We start from the raw sequence: 25,815 nt of genomic DNA on the forward strand, positions 1-25,815 counted from the left end.
GAAGGGTAGGCCAGGGGGAGGAGGGAGGGTGGGCAACACACGGGAGGGGGGGAGGGTTTTTTGCGCCAACTAGGTTTCCTTCCCCTTTAATGCCTGCCTTGTGGATGTCACAGCTGTATTCAGCACCTTGTGTTGGATTCTTCATTAGGAGAGAAGAGTAGAACAAAAGGACAACTTTAGTGTTCTCGCATCTGAGGTAATAATAAATTACACCTACTGTGTCCAATCAGCAAATAGCCTTCAGCATATAAAAATTATTAAATGAACTGAGCACTATAAATGTTTATATTTATATATGTTATATATGTTTAAGCACCCTTCCTAAAGTTGACCATACAAGTCGTAGAGTATTTGATTAGGCAGTTTGGGCAATTCTGACCATAGTGTGTGTGTGCCAGGTTTTGTGTCTTTGAGTGATCTGATCGGTGTACGGCCAATTTTAGATTGATGGCACACAGTACATTTTGTCCCCTGCTCTTAATCTCCTCCTCGTGTGATCTACAAAACATCTTTCCATTGGTGTCATCCTGTATTGCTGGAAGCCAAACATTTCAACAGCCGGATATTGTCTTCGCCTGCATTTTCCGGCCGTTACGCGGTTCATATATTTTACTGGTAGCAATTCACAGTGAGACCAATGGAAAGGTCCCGTTGTCTGCGCTGGAGGAGAATAACAAGGGTGACAAAACATGGCATGTGTCGTTAATAGGGTAGTGTCTGCAGAAGCACAAAGACATTCCTTTATATAAAGCTCACTAAATCATATGCAAAGTGTGCTCCATCTTTATGTGACTGATGATGCCTGTATACAAATGCATATGCTGCATATAAACAAATCACAAACTGCTGCCCTCTAATTAAGGGGAATGGGAATCACTGGCCTCATGACACAATGTTTCTGTCACTGGTTACTCTGTGGCATAAGCACCGCTATTTCATTTATCTCTAATGTGAAGTGATTTAGAGAATTTCTGGTGTTGTCTCTCTGTGTGTTTTCTGTGATAAATACAATAAAATCCCTGGTATGCCATTACCCTTAGGCACGGGTCACAGAGAGTCATGTTTCTCCTGGCATTAACTGCCACATGAAAAGCAACATGGCAGCTGAGTAACCATCAGAACAAGTGTTACTTAGAAGGGTCACAATGAGCAAAAACAGCGCATAACTTGACCCTTCCCTTACTTTGGTCAACTCCCTTTATAGATTATTTCATGTGGCACAAAAGAGATCCAAGAATAAACAGAAGAACTTTCGCAGTAACAAGAAGATAAGATACGAGAAAGAAATAAAATACATTACCAGAAGCTCTTCAGACAATGAATCTCAGTTTCCAGGAAGTGCTGCAGAGACAAAAAAAAACAATAAATAAATAAATATATATATATATACAATAACCTACAATGCCAACATAATCATTATCATCAATGCGTGTTGCCCTATTCCCTTCAGTATCTTAGCCTATTATTGAATAAAAAACAACTGCAAAATATTTTTAAAAAGAAGAGAAAAAGAGCAGGGCAATTTTATCCACCACAATGTAGGGCTTGTCATTCGTTTATTATGGCATGAATCTTTCCGCGCACAGAATGGCCTTCTCTACAGATTCTTAGTAAAAGTGAATTAACTCTTCGGGGCAGATTCATCAAAACGTGAGTTTAGATTTTAATAAATAAAAACTCATCCAAGTTCTATTCATTCCCATGGGATTTTTAGAAGCACTGCTATCAATGGGTGAAATTTAGAACTCAACATTTGATAAATACACTTCCGAAAATCCCATAGGAATGAATAGTACGTGGTTGAGTTTTTATTTATTAAAATCGAAACTCCCATTTGCTGCTGTAGTAAGTGACATTCTGCATCTGTTCTTTATTTTTGCATTCTTTTAAATATTTAGCAGATCTGCAGTTTCTGGTTGATAGGGTTCAATTTACCCTAGCAACCATGCAGTAGATTGAACGACATAAACAAATGTAGCTTCACAGAACAAATAGGTTTTTGGATGTCGAGTCAGTGACCACAGGCTGATAGCTGGTAAGAAGCAGAAGGTGAATCATTCCAAAACTATAAAAACATAGAAGATCTGTAGAATACAACCCCATTAATAGAAAAGCTCACTCTCTTGGTCTTTCTGTGGTTTTCTATGGAAAGTTTTTTAGGTTTTTTAAGACCATAAGCCTTAATGGCAGGGCCTTATATACTTGTCATTGTTTGTATGTAATTTATGTTGTACATCCTTGCAGTATATGGTCTACACTTGCTTTGATATGTATCGGACCTGTTATCCAGAATGCTTGGGACCTAGGGTTTTACGGATAATGGATCTTTCTGTAATTTAGAAAATCATGTAAACATTAAATAAACCCAATAGGCTGGTTTTGTTTCCAAAAAGGATTAATTATATCTCAGTTTGGATCAAATACAAAGTACTATTTTATTATTACAGAAAAAAAAAGAAATCAATTTCAATCATTTGGATAAAAAGGAGTCTATGGGTGCCATTCTGTAAGTCAGAGCTTTCTGGATAATGGATTTCTGGATAACTGATCCCATGCCTAAATTTATAATAATGCGGCAGTTGTCACTTACATCTATTCATGCCAGTGCACAGGAGGTAAATGTGTGTGCGCACATAATGTTCACTTGACATTGCTTATTTTCAGTAATATAAATGGAATGCAACTGTTTTGGATGTGAGATATCAGCAGATCTGACATTAACAGGGCCTGGTCCTCCCTCCTGCTCCTGCTGAGATACACTCAGTTGACCCAATGCCTTATCAGACAAATCATTTCAGCCAACGAAATAGCTGCTGCTTTTCCAGCATTGCAGAGTCCCTGTTCTTGTTATCAAAATACTTGAACTGGATAATTAATAGAAGTTGTGCGAAAAGGTAAGAAAAAAAAACACATTTTAAAGAAGAGGTAAGATATGATTGTAGAAAGCCTGCTTTTTAGTGCTCCCCTAATCCCCGGTGGAGCCTACCAAGCCACGATGGATTCCAGTTGCCATTACTTGATCATTTTCTACCATGGTGTGGAAGAAAGTAAAAAATAAAGAGAAAAAAAAGTGAAATTTCTGAGGGCAAGGAGTGAAGTGATTGACAAAGAAAAAGCAGAAAGAAGGTGGGTCGGAAGCATGTTGTCAAATTGAAAGACAGAAGATTGAAAAGGAAAAGAACTGTCTAACTCTTCAACTGACAGCTGTTGTCAACAATATACCACATTCCCCCAGGCGACATACAGATTAAAAGCATAAAAGACAGGTCAACAACAACTTTAACTTATGAAATCTGGCAATTTTGTGAGGCTGATCAATAGTCCAGGAATATATTATATAATCTGGCGGATAGATCTGCAAATAGGAAAAAACAATCGTTGTTGATAAAATATAATTGGATTGAATGCTACATTGTCGCTAGTTCTTTCACAGAAAAGAAGTCCAATATGTGGCTACAACTGCAACTCCCAGCATACAGCCAAAGGTCATTGGAGACTTCTGGGAACCGTAGTTCAACCTCAGATACAGGGCCAAGCATGGGCGTCCCTCCAGTTTAGGTTAGTTGATCTGCACACTCGCAGCGGCAAACCAAGAAGTATAAAATTAGCAGATGCTAATTTGTGGGGGAAATTGACAAGTGCCCGCCTCAGGCACAGAGTGAGTACATCTGTAACCTCATTTACATGTCCATAAGGATGAACACCAATGCAACAACCCACACAGGAAAATTTCCTCAGTTCATCCATCCTTGACCCGCAGCTTCGACTGGCACCTCATCTGTCACGGCGGTGTTAGGAATTACTGCACTGCTAACATGTACAGATGGTCTTGCACCACTTAACATGCTTCCAGCTACATTCTGTCATTCAGCCGGAACTCCCAGTGCTTCTAGCCGAGAGTGTATTTTCTATGTGAGCCTAATCAAAATCACATCATCTTTCTTTTCATTTATAAGAAGGGACAAAAGAATACACAGAGTGTATGGTACTTTCTCTTAAAGCCACTCAAACTGGTTTAGTTAGTTTAGCTTTGTTAAGGTACTGGCTGCCTTAGTGGCTCGGTTAAAAGCTTTCCCCAGCTCTCTTCTGCAGTGCTCCAGAGATACACGAGAGGGATTATAGCCTACAGGAGAAGATAAAAGCTTTTCCTAAACCACCTTGTGCTGTACAGGTCCTCCCTGAGCAAGGAGGCCATGAGGGTGGATACTAAAAAACATTTACAGGTATAAGAAATAAAATCTAAATATTACTTTGCTGTCTCTTATAATACAAGAAATGCCAGCATATTACATGTTATTGATTACACACTGGCATGCACAGGAGTATAAACCCCATTTATAGGAAGTGTTTACCTTCACTCAGGTGTAAAGTTTATTACAGAGCATTTCTTATCATCATATTGGTATTTAAAAAAGAGACACAAGGCCTGCCCAATTACTTGCCTTATTTTACACATTCTCTCTGGTGCCACAAAACAGAACCAACTTGGGGTCATTTAGAGCAAGTTACTAAACACTGCTCCCATTCATTAACAGTTGTCCCCTGAGATTAATTCAGGTTGGACTAAGAGCAGATGGACAGGCATACTGCATGCAGGAATGGGACCGGTTATCCAGAATGCTCGGTACTTGGGGTTTTCTGGATAACAGATCTTTCCGTAATTTGGATCTTCATACCTTGGATGTGCTACTAGAAAAAATCGTTTACACACTAAAATAAGAAGGAAAGCTATGGAGGCATTTTGCCAACAGATTAGCTGCAATAGTGCAAGCTAGAATGCTATATTTATTCTGTAGCATGTTTTACTATACCTGAGTAAAAAGCTCTAGCATCTCTGTTTGTTTAGGATAGCAGCTGCAGTATTAGCTTGGTGTGACATCACTTCCTGCCTGAGTCTCTCCCTGCTCACTCATTGCAGGTTTAAGCTGAAGAAGATAGAAGGAAAGAAATGCAGTGTTTCTTTTGAAAGAGGACTCAAAGCAGCAACTTCTTTGAAGGTTTACTGGTATATTTAGGTGGACCTTTCTGATAAGGCTTACTTAGTTTTAACCTTTCCTTCTCCTTTAAATAACTCCAATAGGCTGTTTTTGCTTCCGATAAGGATTAATAATGTCCTACTTTGGATCACGTACCAGGTACTATTTCATCTCCTACTCACTGCATAAGTATTTAGAAAGTGAGAAGAAATGTCCTCCAACTAACCTCTGAAATGATCATTTAGCATAAGTGACATGTGGTTATATAAGATCTTATTGATATTGATGGCTTTTGTAAACAGATATTGGGTGCTAAGATTTGTGCAAACAAGAATCCTGCATACATACCGAGTTACCCATAGCAACACCTCCAGTTAAAACTGCTGCTACAGAATTCAATCTTTACTCAGTGTTCTGTGACCTATGTTCTTTACCTTTGGTTTAAAAGAAACAAAAAACAAGTGCTTTGCTTTTCAACCCCATTAACCATTTTATTCCAGATAATGCATTCACTTACAGTCGCTGCTTAAATGCCAGATTTTATAGCAGAAAGCATTCACTTACAGTATAATGCAGGGTCAGACGTGGTATGTTTCACACTTTTAACTGGTAATAGTTATGGCAGATTCAATGGAAAACGGTCTACAAAAGAATCAATAAATGGAAAGACTGGAAAGAATTAGAGAAAGAATTATTGTCTAGGGGAATTAGATGTCAGTTTGAGTATTATAACTCTGACAAAGGTTCTCTCTCTTTAATTTACTAGAACACATAATGGTTGACGGAGAAGCTGGGAAACACTACTTAATCTGAATACATTATTTAACAAACAATTTAATGAATGCTGCACGCACAGCCAAGACAAACTTTCAAACTGCTCCTAACAATGACTTATTTATATGAAGTATTTTGCAATCATGCCTCATTTGTGCCGACACTTCTGTCGTGGAATCCTAACCGCAAATTATTAATCTTGAATCCTACGCCTGAGTCTCAATGAGACAAAAAAAATAAAATAAAGGGGGCTAAAACTCATAAGGGTGTAGGCAAGAATTAATCAGGCACATACAAATATTGTGTAGCTATAACTGAGAAAAAATAACAGGTGGGATTAAAAGACTTAAGTGAGAGAAAAACACTTGTAGAGAAGAGTCAGCCCACTTTTGTATCTTTGCAGGCTGCATGGAGCGGAGCCTTTGCTAAACCACAGTCATTTCCCAGAGTTCCTCAGATGAACAGAGAGAGAGAGAGAAAGAAATAAAGAAAAATCAAGTCAGGGTAAAAATCAGAAGAATGACGACTACAATGTTGATAAGAGCAGTTACGTTGATATAAAAGTTTAAGAGACAAAATCTGAAAGTTCCTTCCTGAGCATCAGGAAAGTGTATGCAATTTTGCTTTTAGCCGCCCGAGATCAAGACGTATGCTGCTATATTTGTCTAGTGCTCTAAGTACTTTCAGAGTCTTCCCGTATTCAGTGACTGATTTATCAGTGGTCAACAGAAATGGACAGAAAACAAAATGACAGATTTACCACTGCGTTAATACGGCAGAATACAAAGCCTGTGAAATGCACTCCCGGAGTTTCCTTTGCCATAACAAGGATGGAGGCATTTCAGAGCCGAGGCACTTACTGCAGTGTCTGATCCGGAAAGAAAATAAATAACTCGGGCACGGTTCAAACATTTCAGCAACATAGAGAAAATTGACATTTGGATATACTACAAGTCCTGCCATACCCAACAATGCTTTCTAAGCGACAGTGTTCTGATTCCATGCCATGCCCTGCTACTTACAAATAGCAAGTCTTTTGTTAATGGCGTCTCCTTGTAATACAAGCAACACTGTGCTGAAGAAAATAACATTTTGAAAATTCACATAATGTATTGCGGTGAACCTCTTCCTTTGCTGCTGCCTTCCAGCTGAAGACAAAGGGAGTTGTAGTGAGAAACACTTGGACACCAAATCCCTAGCCCCACAGTTAAAGGAAATACAGACGAGGAGATCTCAAAAACGTGTGGTGTTGTGGGGTTTGAGGGCCAGCTTAGCTCAGCCCTCCTTTACAGGACTAATTTATTATGCTCTTTCCAGAAAAATTCACACAGCTGTGGATCATGTTCGTTGTACCAGCAGCCAGAAATCTATACAGAGCTTCAAAACATGATTGGAGCATACTTGTCCATGGCACAATAATTAGCATTCCTCTTGGACTGACTGGCAAGCACAGCATGGTAGCAAAAGGTTCTCTTTCAGGGCTACAATTCTGAACCTCCTGTTATTCATAGAGTAGCCCTTGATTTATTGCATTCAACCAGAAGAAGACTGTATCTCATTTATAGTATCCTCTACTCAGCAACATGCCGGCCCCTATGAAAACAACAGGGAAACCCAGCCACTTAGCACTTGTTCAGCTGCAGCAGAAACAACTCTGTTATTGTCTGAAGGCCAGGTACGACGGGAGAGTAGAAAGCAACTGTGCTGGGATAACGTACTCTCACGTTTACTTACGTATCTACTATTGAACAACAGTGTTGGTAACCACTGCCGAGAGAGGAACAATCCCCTATCAATGTCTGAATTGGAAGAATGATTTTCCTTAATTGGAAAGCAGAGTTACATGTTGCCTTGATTAATAGAAATAAATTGTAACAGTATCTAATTTTAAAAACTGAACTAAGCATCTTTCCACCTAAGCCTGGTCCTGTTCCCCCCTTTACTAACTCTATGCTCATTAACTAATTTGGCAGATTGCCTGGGGCTAATCTTTGACTCCTCTCTCTCCTTCTCTGACCATATTATTTTTTCTTATGCAATATTGTCAAAATCTGTCCCTTTCTTTCACAAGTAACAGATAAGACGCTCATACATGCTCCTATCCTATCCTGTCTGGACTACTGCAACTTTTTACTAAGTGGTCTCCCTAACGTCCATCTCCCCCACTATAGTTTGTATTAAATACTGCTGCCAGGATTCTCCTCCTCTCATCCAAGACGGTACAGGCCGCTCCACTCCTGAAGTCCTTAAAATAACAGTAACACCAAAAAAGTAATGTGTTTTAAAGTAATGAAAATATAATGTTGTGTTCCCCTGTACTGGTAAAACTAGCATGTTTGCTTCTGAAAGACTACTATAGTTTATATAAACAAGCTGCTGTGTAGCCATGGGGACAGCCATTCTCTCTACATCATACTAAAAGTTAATTTAAAGGTGAACATCGCCTATAACAATCACCTTTTTGATAACATAAGTATGTAGATATTAAACCAATTCATATCCATATGTAGCTCTGCAATCTTAAAATACTTTTTTGAAATGCTGAAAATGCCTAAAGCAACACATGTAACCAACTGCTTCTCGTTCTGGTGTACAGAAAAGCTAAGTGTTCTGTCCCATGGATAACCTCACAATCAGCTGCAAATATTAAAAAGCATGGAAGCTTACAGCAGAGGAATAAAAATAAATAAGTCCATTGTGAATGCAACAGTCTTTGCCCTTTGAACTGCAGGGGTATTTAACATTCCAAAATGTCTAACAATGTTTTATTCATTTAACATAAAAATGGTCTAATATAGTCAGCATTGCTAAACAGGTGCTAATTGTCATCTTTCACCTCTGCACATTTCAGAGATTTGTAATTAAAATCAAGATGGTTGAGGAGATTCTCATGTCACTTTCAGCAAATGAGCAGCCTCTTCAGTAGCAATAAACATAATATAATTTTAGTATGATGTACTGATGCATTTTCTAAAGACTTTAAATTTACAATTAGTCTTCTTGATTTGTTCTGTTAATAGGTAGAATAGGAAGGCAAATAAATGATATAAGACATCTGTCTTTAAAGGGAACCTGTTATCAGAAAACGTGTTTTTTTTTCAAAACACATCAGTTAATAGTGCTACTCCAGCAGACTTCTGCACTGAAATCCATTTCTCAAAAGAGCAAACAGATTTTTTTATATTCAATTTTGAAATCTGACATGGGGCTAGACATTTTGTCAATTTCCCAGCTGCCCCATGTCATGTGAAATGCTTTCTGGCAGGCTGCTGTTTTTCCCTCTCAATGTAACTGAAGGAGTCTCAGTGGGACATGGGTTTTTACTATTGAGTGTTGATCTGCCAGGCAGCTGTTATCTTGTGTTAGGGAGCTGTTATCTGGTTACCTTCCCATTGTTCTTTTGTTTGGCTGCTGGGGGGGGGGGGGAGGGAGGGGGTGATATCACTCCAACTTGCAGTACAGCAGTAAAGAGTGATTGAAGTTTATCAGAGCACACGTCACATGACTTGGGGCAGCTGGGAAATTGACAATATGTCTAGCCCCATGTCAGATATCAAAACTGAATATAAAAAAAATCTGTTTGCTCTTTTGAGAAATGGATTTCAGTGCAGAATTCTGCTGGATTAACACTACTAACGGATTCATTTTGAATTTTTTTTTTCCCCATGACAGTATCCCTTTAACAAAATTAACAGAAAGGGGAACATCCCCATTAAAAGTGGTCATTTGGGTTTTTTACAAAATATCAATCATAAAAGCTTTAAGGTGTCATAAAATAAAACCTAAAATATAAAGTATATTTCATGGCTATGTATAGAATGTATTTGTGTTTAAGCACAATTTTATCTTACAATTTTCAAAACCACATTAAAAGAAGGTATAGAAGTATAGACCTCTCAAAGAGAGAATATATGAGGTGGAAAATCATGTCAAGAGGCCAGAGGATTTGGGACTCTCTAGTATCCTTTACTGCAGCTAGAATTATGATTCAAAGAAAAAGAACCTTTATCAAACCTTCAAAGGTGTACCAATATAATTATTGAAATTGCTGCAGTGCTTGTCAAAACAAGAAAGCAAATTATAGTGAATATCAATCTTATATGTTTCATTTTATACCTATATGAAATAAAAGGCACTAAGGGGCAGATTTACTAAAGGGCGAAGTGACTAATGCTGGCCACAATTCGCCAGTGTTACCACTTTCAGGTACTTCGCCGATTTACTAACGGGTGCAGACGTAACTTTGCTAGCGGAAGAGACAGACACTCGCACTCATTCGCTCATTCACTCTATCGCCAGGTGAATTTTTGCTCTGGCGAATGGACGTTACTCCGCAAATTCACGAAGATGCGGATTTTACTGAACGTTACCTCTTTCACCAGACTTGCCTTCGCCAGCTCACACCAGGCAAAGTGCATAGATCTTCCTCAATCTTCTGTTACTTACATCATATTTTTAGTGGAATAAGTTTCTAAGTTCCAAAAAACGCTGGTTGTGTAATGTAATGTATTTGCTGCAACATATACGTCCATTCAACTTTATAATTTTCCACCATATGCAAATTAGCCTGAGCGAAGACCTCTAACAAAGTTTCGCTAGCGCATCTTCGCTTTGATTGCCGAAGTATCGCTAGCGAAAGTTCGCCGTAACCGTGTTGTCTGAGCAAATTTTCATCTGGCGAAGTATAGCGATGGGTGCGAAACCGTTGCGGACGATTTTTTGCAGGTTAGTACATTTCCCCCTTAGTTTGCCCAGAAACAGCAACCAATAAGATGTTTCCTCTTAAACAGGTAGAGAAGAAATCACTGCAGCACCTCTATGTTGCAAAAGTGAAAAAGTTGTGTTTATTTGGTCAGTAACCGTTGGTTACTGAGCAAATAAACACAACTTTTTCACTTTTGCAACAGAGGTGCTGCAGTGATTTCTTCTCTACTATATGTTTGACCCCTGGAACTGAGAGTTGGTTGTAGCACACACATTCTTGTACTTGGATCCTTTTAAACAGGTGAGCAGTAAATGTAATGCTTATTTGTTGCTATGGGTTACTGCACCCCCCAAATGTAATGCCTTTTATTACATAAGCCCATAAAAGTTTTAGTGATAAGATTGCAGTGAAACCATCTTGTTACCATCATCAGTTACAGTTACAAATATAATTCACACCTTCTCTGGAAGCCATATCACATCTTTCATTTTCTGTCACTGATAGCACTTCCCCTTTAGCAGAACTGACTTTTCTTTATATCCTGGATGTAAAAAAAATATAGGGCACAAAGTATGCCTGGGCGCAGTAACTTAAAAGCAATGAATAAGGTGTATGTTTCTGACCAGTATATATTTCTATGAAGGTTAGGACAGGGTAGGGTTGTGTTAAATAGAAGCTGAGAACTACATTAAACTCTCTCTTTTGCCTACTCAAGTATACAAGTATCACCAAATGAGTGACATGTTTGGATTGTCAGAGAGTATGTTACCAGATATCACTTGAGGTGAAAAACAAAGTTTATTTGACATGGCCTCTATAAATTATAACCTCACAAAGAGTCACAACTCAGATTTTGACATGAGAAGATATGAGTACGGGAGTTAAAGGGAGTTACCGGTGGGAGAGTATAGAGATTATGCTCCACAGCACAGAAAAATCAGCACAGAAGAGCCAAACAGGTGGCTCTGCCTCAAGGTCAAGTTACTAGTGACCAAAACTAGCTTTAGAACACAATCCATCCAAGTCAAGGGGCGTATGTCAGAATCTGCATACACAGAATTTTGTTCTCTATGGGGATCATAGGTGGATCTAAACCACCAATATAGAAAGAAGGATTAATGATGAAGAGAGGAAATCCAATATAAACTGTAGTGACAAGAAAGGGGCAGATTTAAGTTTATTTGAGAACTAATGGACTCAATTTGGATATAAGTTTGGAAGCATTTACTGGCTCTTGGTAAAAAATATGATTTTGCAGGTTAGAGTTAGCAGACTGTATTTAAAAAGATATTTAATGTATATGCCAGTAAGTAAAGATATTAAGGTTTTCCATTTGCTCAGTCAACCCTCCCACTCAAGGCAAAATTGAAATCCCTCAAATCATCAACCATCTCCACCTGTCCCTGAACACTACTCATATTCATGCAATGCACTTAACGTAATAATAGGAAAGAGAACTGGACCCAACTCAAAAATTACATTGTGGGGGAAGAAATGAAGGTATAGCCAGTAAATGGTGCACAATAGTGCATAAATAATGATATTGTATTAAACCTGAGAAGCAAAGCAGTTTCTTTCCTTCTCAGCAGACTGGGGTATTCTTGAGTGGGTGTTGCTGTGCAACAAAATATGCTTTCTCAGCAGGAGCAAATCGCATATATTTATTGAATATTGTCTAAGGAGGCCTGTTGCCCATCAATTCTCTAATAATAAAGGATAAGGAAGCTAAGATCTGGCAGCGGTAAAGAGGAGGATGAATTCTCCTAAGAGACCGTTCCTATACTCTAGTGCCTTCAATTAGTCCCCTGATGACAGCCCTGCTCCATTAATCACAAGACTTATACAGTTCTCCTGAGACGTGTAGAAATCCACTGGTAATTTGTCCTTGTGATATACCAATGACTCCACAATTTTAAACATTGACTCTGAAGTTAAGATGCTGACAACTCAACTCGAGTTAAGAGATAAGATAAGTGTGACTCTATTTTCAGCATTTTGTTATGTCTGCAGTTCCCTTCTGCTAGTAGCTATTTATTTTGCAATACAATCGCACCTCCTTTCCAAATGGACTAGGTTCCTTAAAGGGTCATGTTTATGGTGTCGTTTTTATTTCTAAATTACACTGTTTACACTTTAAATAATTCCCTCTGCATGTAAAATGTCATTCCTAACCCAACAAGTGTATTTTTTAGTTGTAATATTGGTGTGTAGGCGCCATCTCAGGTCATTTTGCCTGGTCATGTGCTTTCAGAATGAGTCAGTGCTGCACTATGGAACAGCTTTCTGGCAGGCTATTGTTTCACCTACTCAATATAACTGAAGGAGTCCTAGTGGGACATGGATTTTTACTATTGAGTGCTGTTCTTATATCTACCAGGGAGCTGGTGTTATCTGGTTACTTTCCTATAGTTCTGCTAATGGGCTGCTAGGGGGGAGTGATATCACTCCAACTTGCAGTGCAAAGAGTCACTGAAGTTTATCAGAGCACGATGACTGGGGGCACCTGGGAAATGGACAATATGTCTCGCCCCATGACAGATTTCAAACTAAATGAAAAAAATCAGTTTGCTCTTTTGAAAAACAGATTTCAGTGCAGAAGTCTGCTGAAACAGCAATATTAACGGATGTGTTTTGAAAAAAAAGTTTTCCCACGACAGAATCCCTTTAAGTACATTAAACACAGGCATTAGAAAAACCACACAAGTAAGCCTTGCCAATCCAATTTGTGGAACACCAAGCAGGAGCCTATAGACTGCATGCAATCATTGCTTAATTATGGTAAAAACCTATAAACAGAACATATGGGGTCACTTAGAGAAGGTCATAGTATAATGTCACAATGTCTTCATTCTTGTCAAAGAGATTTATTAGAACTGGGAGAATAGTGAGATGTATTAATCAATCAATGTCAAGAATAAATCTATAGAAACAACTTTGCTACCAAAAATATTTCATAAGAAAAAAAAAAAAAGAAGAAGAGCAGAAGGATCAGCCTGAGTTTAATGTGACCTTTAGATCTTTTCGCTCATTAGGATAACCCAGCCCCAAATACCACAATGGCTTCTACATTCTATGCTTCTTTTCTAAGCATCGCAAATGCACAGAGATGTAAAAGGGTCAAATCATTCCCCACTGATTTGCTAGCGTGTTAATTGGCACAGGAATTGAGGTAGAAATTATTTGCTAATGCAGCGGTAGTAGTTTTTATGCAAACTGGCCAAAGCAAAATTACAAAATTACTGAAAGCAAATGTATTGTTACGAGCGCGTGTCCTTATTCTTATTTAGCAGGGCAATTTTGCACCTCATTTTGATGTGCATTAGCAACACACTGTAATAAGACTTAAAATGGCCTTCTCGTACTTATTGTTTTTACCCATCACACAATTTAATGGGATCACTAAATGAAGAATGGCATAGTTATGGATTTCAGTTACTTCTTAGCAGTTACTTGTACCCAGGATCTGTATAAAAAGGAGGCAGTCGTCGGTTAGATGCTTTTAGATATCTTGTTTTGATACAATTTCTTTGTGTAAAAATGGTACAGACTTAACTGTTGTGCTCCATGCCTTAGCAGAGGGGAGAAGAATATATTAGCAACATAAAGCAAGCATAATGATGCTCTCCACTCCGGTACATAACCTTACATGATTTATTCCAGAAGGGGCGCTTAAGGTTATGTACAGAAATGGAAAGTGGTTTGATGATTGCTTTATCTTATCAAGATTCATGTCAAGAAATCCTTTTGGCTGTTTTAAATGCATGGTCAGTGTACACTTAGCGGCTACTTCATTAGGTGCATGGCCCATACCATATAATAGGTTGATCAGCAGCTACTATGCAGAAAATGAGCAGGTAAGTGGAAACCAACGGATTTCGCGTGAGCGCAGGCGATAAAAGGAAAAACAAGAGTTACAGGTATGAGACCTGTTATTCTGAATTTTCGGGACCTGGGGTTTTCCATAACTTGGATCTCAATACCATAAGTCTGCTTAAAAAATAATTTAATCATTAAATTAAACACAATAAGATAGTTTTGCAGTAACAATTAATTATATATTAGATGGGATCAAGTTCAAGGTACTGTTTTAATATTACAGGTATGGGACCTATTATCCAGAATGCTCGGGACCTGGGGCTTTCTGGATAATAGGTCTTTCAGTAATTTGGATCTTCACACTACTAGTAAATCATGTAAACATTAAATAAAAACAATAGGCTGGTTTTGCTTTCAGTAAGGATTAATTATATCTTAGTAGAGTTCAAGTACAAGGTACTGTTTTATTATTATAGCGAAAAAGGAAATCATTTTTAAAAAAATTGGATTATTTGATTATAATGGAGTCCATGGGAGACAGCTTTTCAGTAATTCGGAACATACTGTAGAGAGGGTTTCCGTATAACGGATCCCATACCTGTACAAAGAAAACGGGAAATCATTTTTCAAAACTTGAATGATTTCATTAAAATATAGTCTACAGGAGACAGCCTTCCCATAATTCGGAGCTTTCTGGATAACGTGTTTCCGGATAATGGATCCCATACCTGTGACTGTAAGCATGTAAATGGAACATGAATGTATCTGGATTAATAATACACTGCTGTTTATTACATAACAGATACAAGGGTCACAGCCTACATTCCATCATTACCAAGGAGAAAAGGCTGACAACTCATTTAGATTAAAAGACTTTACGTCTGAGTAAAACAGCAGTGTGAAAAGATTCATTTCCAATAGATAAATGGTCAATGTTTGCCATGGATGAAGTCTGTAAGACAACAGCCTCAGTAAATGTCACTGCCATCTACAAAAACTGTGCAAACAATGGAGAAAGGAATTCTGGGAGAACATTGCTAGTTTCAGTGTAATTCTACCCAGTTTAAGGGCATTGTATTTGGTCACTGCTAAAGCAGAATATCTTTTCTTTTTTTTTTTTTTAATGCTAGTTATTCCCCAATGACCTGAACGAGTCCAAATCATCACTTAAATATATTTTGCAGCACCCTTTTATTTTTCTGTTGAATACGTATATTCACTAAACATCAAATCCTGGATTCAGGGCATTCCTATTTTTTCGGCCTGCACTGAAAATGCTATTTCTCCTTATTATCATTACAGGTATGGGACTGGTTATCCATAATGCTTGGAACTTGGGGTTTTCAGATAAGGGGTCTTTCCGTAATTTGGATCTTCATACCTTAAAGAGGTGGTTCAGCTTTCACTTTTTTATGTTATTGAATGGCTAGTTCCAAGCAACATATCAATTGGCCTTCATTTTTTTTATTTATAGTTTTTGAATTATTCCCTTTTTCTTCTTACTCTCTCCAGCTTTCAAGTGGGGGTCACTGACCCCATTTAAAAAAAACAAATGCTCTGTAAGGCTACAAATGTATTGTTATTGCTACTTTTTATTTCTCAGCTTTCATTTCAGACCCTCTCACATTCCAGTAGCTTATTCAAATTAATGGTTGGTTGCTAGTATAATGTGGGCCCTAGAAACCAGACTGCTGAAATTGCAAACTGGAGAGCTGCTGAATAAAAAGCTAAACAACTCAAAAATTACAAATGATAAAAAAAATGAAAACCAATTGCACCTTTGCTCAGAATATCACTCCCTACATCATACAAAAGGTTAATTTAAAGGTGAACAACCCCTTTAGGTCTACTAGAAAATCATGTAAACATTAAATAAATCCAATAGGCTGCTTTTGCTTCCAGTAAGGATTAATTATATCTCAGTTTGGATCAAGTACAAGGTACTGTTTTATTATTACAGAGAAAAAAGAAATCATTTTAAAAATTTTGATTATTTGGATAAAATGGACTCTATGGGAGACAGCCTTTCCGTAATTCGGAGCTTTCTGGATAATGGGTTTCCGGTAAACGGATCCCATACCGCTATCTGTAAGTGCACATACAACACACATAAGCGTGTCAACATATAATAATGTAATATAATAATATAAGATAGCTTTTAGTATGTTTTAGAATGGCTCGTTCTAAGCAACTTTTCAATTGGTCTTCCTTATTTATTTTCTTTAGTAAGTTTCTTTAGTCACTGACCCTTTCTAAAATCAAATGTTCTGTAAGGCTAAGGCTAATCATTTTTAATTGGGTTATAAATTAATTGGGTTATAAATTTGATTAATATGGAGTCTTTGGGAGATGACCTTCACGCAATTCGGAGCTTTCTGGATAACAGGTTTGCAGATAACGGATCCCATACCTGTATTATTGTGATGAACACATATTTATCCAACACTGACACATTCTGCAGCTCTGAGCTTCGTATGTACGTGCGCATGTGTGTAAAAAAGCGAGAACCCGATTGGCAGCAAAGTAAAAGACAAGAAAAACTTATTTCAATGTATAGAAAGAAATGGATTTTCAGAAAGTATATAGCGAACAGTTTATTTTCTATGCATGATCACTATGGTTGAACCCCCACTTGAAATCGGATTTAAACACTGCGAATATGTTCCTTAGTAGAGAAAAAGTCTAAAATTAACTACTCTAATAACCCCCTGACACAATTGATAAATATGCAGCGCTTATTAATGTATAAAAATGTAAGGATTATACAATATACATTATGAGATAATAAAATACATAAGACAGCACACTATTGCTTGACACGCCATATTAAACGTTAATGATGAAATGCCTCATGAAAAGCAGTCATTCAAGCTTTCTCCCCTCGTGCAGGCCAAGGTTTAGCATGGGACCTAATGTCATGGTGTCATTTGTAAGGAGGCTAAAGGGCTGCAGTGAAGGGCAACGATGAAATTATAACTGACAAAAAGTCTGTCTTGTCAAAATTGTCTGAAAAGACTAACTGGCTAGTAATGATCAGAAAGCTATTGTGAGGACAGGATTAGGAAATGTGTTTTTCTGTGTGAATTCCTTCTTTAAGAGTCTGACCTTGCCTTCTGCATGTCACATATTAAGTGTGATTCACGGCTGCTGATGAAATAGGTGAAAGGCAGATTTGTTTGTTGTGTGCAGGCTATATAGCACGGCAGTTGCATGATACACTGTAAAATCTTCTCATTTTTTTCCTAAAAAAAAAAAAAGGTATTTGTGACATGACACTGGCAAATCAAACGCCTGCTTTAAAAAAAAAAAAAACATGAGAACTACAAACAGACGCCTTCGCAAACAGAGCTTATCCCATGGATAGAACTGAAGCATGGACGTACTTTATGTAATCATTAATACATATTGAGCTCATGCACGCTTTTATTTTAATGACAATATTGCTTTAAATCTGTATTTTCATACTGTGGGGCTCACTGATGATCCTAATGCGTATTCACATCTACTGAACAATGGGCTCATTTACTATGGGAAGAGGGGGGAGTACACAACTCATATACTTAAAGTTACACCCTGCTCTGGGCAGGCATTAAAGGGGTTGTTCACCTTTAAATTAACTTTTATTATGACGTGGAGAGTGATATTCTGAGACAAGTTGCAATTTATTTTCACTTTTTATTTTTGAGTTTTTTAGCTTTTTATTCAGCAGCTCTCTAGTTTACAATTTCAGCAATCGGGTTGCTAGGGTCCAAACTACCCTAGTAAACGTGCATTAATTTGAATAAGAGACTGGAATATGAATAGGAGAAGGCCTGAATAGAAAGACAAGCAATAAAATGTAGCAATAATAATACATTTGTAGCCTTATAGAACATTTGATTTTATAAGGGGTCAGTGACTAAAGAAACTAACTTGAGAAAATAAATAAGGAAGACCAATTGAAAAGTTGCTTAGACCGAGCCATTCTAAAACATACTAAAAGCTATCTTAAAGGTGAACCACCCCTTTAAGCAAGCCTCCATAGTCATGTTATATTATTAGATTAAATTATTATATGTTGACACGCTTATGTGTGTTGTAGGTGTACTTACATATAGAGGCATGGGATCCGTTTACCAGAAATTATCCAGAAAGCTCCAAATTATGGAAAGGCCATCTCCTATAGAGTCCATTTTATCCAAATAATCAAAATTTTTAAAAATGATTTCCTTTTCTCTGTAATAATAAAACAGTACCTTGTACTTGGTCCAAATTAAAATATAATTAATCCTTTAAAATTATGGAAGGATTCGTTATCCAGAAAACCAGGTCCCCAGCATTCTGGATAACAGGTCCTGTACCTGTACAATATTTATGCATTAGTAACACCTTATAAAGGTGAATGTGTAACAACATACCCTTATATATACACGGCCCCTTTAAAACAAAACCAATATATTATTAAAGTATTCAGCATGATTTTTCCAAGTGGAGTCACGCTGACAAGAGAATATAACAAGCATGAAAATTAGAACTTGATCACTGCCAGCAGTTAAAACTTCTTCATAGAAAACAAGGGCTCAATTGACTCGCATGAAGCTTCTAGTTCTATTAAACAAAAAAAAATGAGAGGCTTCTAAGCAGAAAAGGCTTCTCTCTTGTACTTTGTGAGAACCAACATACCCACCCACATTCTACCAAATACAGAAGACAAAGACCATTTGAAGTTGTCTTTATGCAACTTTGGCCAATTTAATACAAGCTGCAAAAATTGGACCATGTCTCGTAGCCCATCAATCTGATCTGCTACTAAATCTGGTGTAAACTTTACCACTTTAGCCCAAGTGATTTCTACTTTTTTAAATTGCAAGTTCTTTTGGGAAGGTCCCTCTTTGCCTCTTGTATTGGTTATTGGTGGCTTTTTGCGTTTTCCTGTATGTTTAATGTATACACCCATTTTTTGACAATTGAGGAATATATTGGCTTTTTTAATAATACAGGCATGGTATTCGTTATCCGGAAACCCGTTATCCAGAAAGATCCGAGTCAAGGAAAGGCAATCGCAAATAGACTCATTATAATTAAAACTTTTAAAATGCATTTCCTTTCTCTCTGTTATAATAAAACAGTACCTAGTACTAAACTACTAACCTAGTACTAAACCAAACTAAGATATATATAATTAATTATTACTGGAAGCATAACCAGTTTATTGGGTTTATTTAAAGGAGAACGAAACCCTAAAATGAATGTGACTAAAAATGCCACATTTTATATACCGAACTTATTGCACCAGCCTAAAGTTTCAGCTTGTCAATAGCAGCAATGATCCAGGACTTCAAACTTGTCACAGGGGGTCACCATCTTGAAAAGGGTCTGCAACACTCACATGCTCAGTGGGCTCTGAGCAGCTGTTGAGAAGCTAAGCTTGGGGGTTGTTGCAAATTATCAAGCAGAAAATTAGATTTGTCTGTAATATAAGCTGATGCTACAGGGCTGATTATTAAATTCTGATGCTAGTTGCACTGGTTTCTGTGCTGTCATGTAGTAATGATGTGTATTAATTACTAATCAGCCTTATAGTGTAACATTTATATTCTATGAGTACTTCAGTAAATGACAGCACAGAGCATGTGCAGTGAATGAGCAGAAAAGAAGATGTGGAGCTACTGGGGCATCTTTGGAGACACAGACCTGTACTGCTAAAGGGCTGTGGTTGCATTGGGCTGGTACAGAAGCCCAAAATATTATGTCCAACATTTCTATCTACTTCTTCAGTCAGACTTTAGTTTATATTTTCATGATTTTCTGGTAGACTTAATGTATGAAGATCCAAATTACGGAAATTATCTTGAAAACCCCAGGTCCCGAGCATTCTGGATAACCGGTCCCATACCTGTACTAAAAATGCTTACAGCATGAGTTTAAGGAGAATTGTGCCACCGTTTCATTAAAATCCTTATTTCACAGCAAAAAGCTGCTTCTGAAAAACATTCAAATCTGTATAAAATCAGAGCGGTTTAATCTATGGCCACTCAATTACACATTAATTGCTCAAAAAAGCAATACTGGGATCTGTAGTTTTTTTTAAACAGCAACAAAGCTAAAAAACTGAACTTGCATACTTCAGCCCGTATTTTGTATGCAGCGGGTAAACAAGCCTTATCCTAAAACAAACCGTTAAATCTATGTTTCTCCCAGCGTTAAAAGAAAAATGATCATTAGCTATGCCCACTGAAATCACAACACAGCAGTAACAGTTTTGTCTTTTGATTGTAAACAGCATGAAGCAGTTATCTGCTAAAAATATTGCATCTATGAAAAGGCATAGATTGGTTTCAGGCTCGAGCTTCATCTTTGCCTCACATGGAAGCTCTTCTGATCACTAGCAATCTAAAGCTGCAAGTTCTGTCTGCTCTGCGCGGGCCTCAAACTATTACAGGTATATGACAGGAGGGCTTTCTCTTCTACATCAGCCATTGTCAGCCTCTAAGTTATTAGTTACAATTCAACCAAAAGGAATGTTTGTGCGCATCCATTGTAGTCAAGCAGAACTCAAAATCCTGTATGCATTCCTGCACCAAAGGCTGGTGGGCTAGATTAGGTGAATGCAATTCAAAATGCACAATGTTCACCTATTGGATAATCATTTCACTAAGGTCAATGTAAAACTAATAGTGGTGGTTCAGCTTTACGTTAACTTGCTAATTCTAAGCAACTTTTCAATTGGTCTTCCTTTTTGCTTTTCTGTAGTTTTAAAATTATATGCCTTCTTCTTTGGACTCAGAATTTAATAATATTCAGCCAAGTAGCATCAGCTATAGGCTAAACTCATTTTCTGCTTGATAATTTGCGATGACCCCTAAACAAAAGCTTCTCACAGCTGCTCAGAGCCCACTGAGCATGTGAGTGTCAAAGACACTTTCCAAGATAGTGACCCCCTGTGACAAGTTTGAAGTCCTGGATCATTGCTGCTATTGATAAGCTGGTGCAAAAAGTTCAGTATATAAAATATGCAATTTTTAGCCATATTAATTTTAGGGTTTACTTCTCCTTTAATGCACTGGGCTGCTGTTCCGATCCCACTGATTAAAAGCTTAATTAAGGGGGTTATTTATCAAATGTTGCGTTTGTGAGATTTTTTTTTATAGGTGAAGGTGAACAACCCCTTTAACTTAACAAGCAGGAGGACCTACTTTATTTTCTTCCACTACCCAGTGCCACCCTGTGGTCCCTAAGGAAATCGGACAGGTAGGCAGTCAGCAGGATGGTGTAAGGTCAATACCATTTCCCAGCCTGTCCACAGGCCAATTGATCAGATACTATACAAACTGGACACTGAAATCAAGTTTGACAAGGCCTATTCCTGATCCTGTACATACAACAATGTAGTTTTAGAATAAAAACACAAAGGTATGCTTTTTTAGCACAAAAACAAGGCTGATCGGTGCACTTAACACACAGGTTGTTAGGTGTGGATCAGCTCAGATTGGTTGTTTCTACACAGGTGGAGAAACTACCTAGTGTGACATTAGCCTAAATGACTCCTGAAACAAACAATCAAAGCCACCAAATTGAAATACATTTTGGGTAATATAACTGGAATCCCTAGCCATCAATCTCAGGAGCCACAGAACAGTAATGTAAAGAGTTCTAAAAGGCAATTCAATAATAAATAAACAACAACTGCAAATTTGCTGAGATTATTAATTTTGTGAAAGCAGTTTTAGTTTTATTTGTAGGTGCATCACATAAAGAAAAAAAATCAACATACGACTTTCCACTGCTCAACAACAACTCAAATAGATCTAATACATGGCAGTGCAGTATAAAGCTTATATTAATTAATTTACTAATGATGTTAATGTGAAAACATAGCTTTAGCTGAAAACATATGTTTAATTAAACTGGAATAATTATCTAGCTGAAAATAGCACAGGCAGAGCCATCAATCAGTTATAATCCTTTGGTCCGGCAGGAGGATAATTCTCAGAAACCCCCAAAGTAAAAGTCACCTTGACTGCACTCAGGCACACAGGCCCCTTTCATAGGCAGATGAATTAAAAGATGATCTGAGTAAAACCAAATCATCACTACCGAAAGGTAAGAGCAGTAAGTGCTAGGACTTCTTATCACAAGTACACTAAAGACGGTGATATTTTATTACCTTAAAGTGCCTGAAAATGACAAATAAATGTAAAGTAGTGAAGCATATTTTCTGTGGCTGTCAATGGGGGAAATTGCCTCCTTTGAAATATCAAAATCTGAAAATTGATTTGTACAATGTTATCTACAAGTTTCGATGCCACCTTTTATATGAAATCTGCATTGAATTTTTGTAGTGGATTGTTTGATGTCTTATTGTAGTCTCTGAAATTTAAATTTAAGTGCTCATCTACTGTTTAGTACCTTGGCATAAGGACTGTCAGAGCAGCTGGGACGGAGGCTTGTGACTATAAAGGTAGTTTCCAAAACTTAAAGGAAAAAACTTAATAAAATTAACATTTAATGGAGGGGTACGGATTTGTAACGGGCAAGTATTTTTTATGTACTACAGGTATAGGACCGGTTATCCAGAATGGTCAGGACCTGGGGCCTTCCAGATAATGGATCTTTTCATAATTTGGATCTTCATACCTTGAGTCTACCAGAAAATCATGTAAACATTAAAGGGGATCTAAAGTAGTTTCGTGCAAAATGCATATTTTGGATATGTGGGGGAATTGAATCCAGGTAACTTGATGAAAACTCAAAAAACGGCTCATAAAAAAAATGCATTGCTATTTGAAATATGCTTTTATTCATCAGACAAAGACAATTGTGGATTAATAATTTCGACCATACATCCTCTTTAAATAAACCCAATAGGCTGGTTTTGCTTCCAATAAGAAATTAATTATATCTGAGTTTGGATCAAGAAAAAGGTACTGTTTTATTATTACAGATAAAAGGAAATAATTTTCAAAAAAATAGATTATTTCATTATAATAAAGTCTATGGGAGAAGGCCTTTCCGTAACTTGGAGCTTTCTGGTGAACGGGTTTCTAGATAATGGATCTCAAACCTGTAAATTTTGTCTTACACTCGCTTAAAGGGGTTGTTCACCTTACAAACTATTTTTTCAGTGCAGTTGTTTTCAGGTTGTTCGCCAGAATGAAATACTTTATTTTTAATTTCTTTGTATTGTAGTTTAAAGTTTAATTTTCCAGCCTCTGGTGTTTGAGTCAGGCAGTGCAATAATCCAGGTTACAATTTGCTACATTAGTTGATACATTTCTCAGCAGCATCTGTGAGATATTAGCAACTATTGTATCAGTTATAACAGCTGCCTTTAATGACACAGGAATTCTGCTCAGCAGGGACAAAAACGTATCAATGAAATGTATCAATTTAGAACAGAGTTGGTGACGCCCCCCCCCCATCCAGAGCTGCATAAGAATGTCCTGCACTGGTAAAACTGCTGTGTTTGCTTCAGAAACACTACTATTGTTTATATAAACAAGCTGCTGTGTAGCAATGGGGCAGCCGTTCAAAGGAGAAAATGCTCAGGTTACACAGCAGATAAGCTCTGTAGAACATAATGGTGTTATCCGTTATTCACTATTTAACCTGTGCCATATGGACTTTATTTTTCAAATTTCCACCATTGCTACACAGCAGCATGTACATATGAACTTCATTAGTGTTTTTAAAGCAAACAGTTCGGTTTTACCAGTGCAGGCCAACATGATATTTTCATTACTTTAAAACACTTTGATTTTTTGGTGCTAATGTTCTTTTAAAATAAGAAACTGCGCCCCTTGTATGTAGTATTCAATGTTTAACCTATGACTAAGTGTCCCTGGTAGACAGAAAACGTGTCAGGCTTTAGGTTCTTAATTATGGAGAATAAAATGTAAGCTTTTTAACCTTTTACAATCTGACTCTGGCTCTACTAATTTGTGGGTCCAGGCTTGTGCCGGCCTCTTTTGATGTCTCCTGGTGTTTGCTCCCTTTGCTGAAGGTCTGGGGCTTGTGTACTCTGTGTTAAGCTCATCTAACGCACTTAATACACTGTATATACTGGTTCCATTTTTGTATATCCCCATGGAAATGAGGTTATGTGTCTCTACAAATCAATTGTATATGTGTTGAATATCAGAACTCAAAAGGAACAGGAGAATTACTACTTAATTCTAAGCCATATAAAAACTGATGTCAAAACAACATTGAAAGTTCTCATTTTTTGAAATTTCTCAGCAGACTGTATGCATGGTGATCCAAATAACAAAAATAGATGCACAAATCAAATACCTAAACATGTCCATATAACTGTTCACAGATAATGGTTCAGATATGGTTTAGTGCTCAGCTGAATCTTTTGTTGAAGAATTTGGTATTAGAATAATCCCAAAAAATATGAATTCTGTGATATCTTTCTATATTACACAGAACTGTACTAAGATTAAGGGGTGACGGAAGACTGAACACTCATTCGTGGTGAGTTGGAGACTACGACCCATTTAGGTTTGGGAACCATATTGATCTTTCTTTCAAAAGGTTATTATTTGCACTTATTTGCATTTTTTTCCATATTCTTTAGATAACAGTTACCAAATTCCCTGGATAATAAACTCGCTTATTAACTTTGAATCTCTGACTATGCTTTTTTTTTTTAAAAAAAAGCAAGTTTTACTTTCTACATTTTTATTCCTAAAAATTGTTTACTTTATTCCAGATGGTAAAATTAAATTACATAAACACAGTCAGCAAGTTGAATCCTCAGATGTATTCCTTTCCAGCACGGAAGCTTCAAAACCTGTCCATAATTTTGTTAGTGATGTTTGGAAACAGCTGTACCTGACATGACTGCGTGTTGTATGTGTCAGCGTTAAAGGATTAAATATTCTTAAACCCCAATGGAAAGGGACTATACTGTTAGCAAAAGGTAGCTCAACAAAATGTCAGATGCTTTCATCACAATGGAACTGTCTGACTAGGAGGGATAGATAAGACTATGCCATTTTACCACTCCTATACTAGGCTGAGGGCATATTAAACAGATCAAATGAAATCAGCAGAAACAGCCTCAGCGCAGCACACTTTTTTTTTTATTTATTTATTTTTTTTAACGTGTGCATTGATTTTCGATTTCAGATTGAAAAACACAACAGTGATACCATTAAAATATAACAGCTGTACTCCACTTTTTATCTCTTAGTAATAAAGAACAAGCGGGGGCATTTGCGAACAATATCAGTAAAAGCAAAGTTTGTTTTTCAGTTGCAATACAATCTGCCCATGTTGCTGACGTGGTACAATGGCAGCTAATGTGTTGGGTGGCATTGGGTGCATGATGAAGAATTAGTTTGTATCACCCCCTCCCCCTCATAATCAGGCACATTTGGTTTTCTACTAGAACAGTGTGACATTTACAACACAACTGCACTGGTAAAACCAATTTCCATTCCACGGAACATAGACACAGTGGAAAAACTTTAAAAAATAGCCAACAAGTATGTCTATGTATTGTACTGTATCAGTAACCAGGGAAAGCAAGCATTTCAAAGAGGATACATAGTTAAT

The 25,815-nt window shown here is 37.3% G+C and overlaps 1 protein-coding gene across 1 annotated transcript in view; it reads right to left on the reverse strand.

Annotated features, from left to right (window-relative positions):
- Positions 1-25,815, reverse strand: part of LOC108698837 (teneurin-3) — a 321,882-nt gene that overhangs the window by 259,320 nt on the left and 36,747 nt on the right. Inside the window, exon 2 of the mRNA XM_018230688.2 lies at positions 1,301-1,341. The gene's annotated coding sequence lies outside the window, so the exon portion shown is untranslated. The remainder of the gene's footprint in view (positions 1-1,300; positions 1,342-25,815) is intronic.

This window comes from Xenopus laevis, chromosome 1L, assembly GCF_017654675.1.
Source record: "Xenopus laevis strain J_2021 chromosome 1L, Xenopus_laevis_v10.1, whole genome shotgun sequence".
NCBI classification, from domain to species: domain Eukaryota; kingdom Metazoa; phylum Chordata; class Amphibia; order Anura; family Pipidae; genus Xenopus; species Xenopus laevis.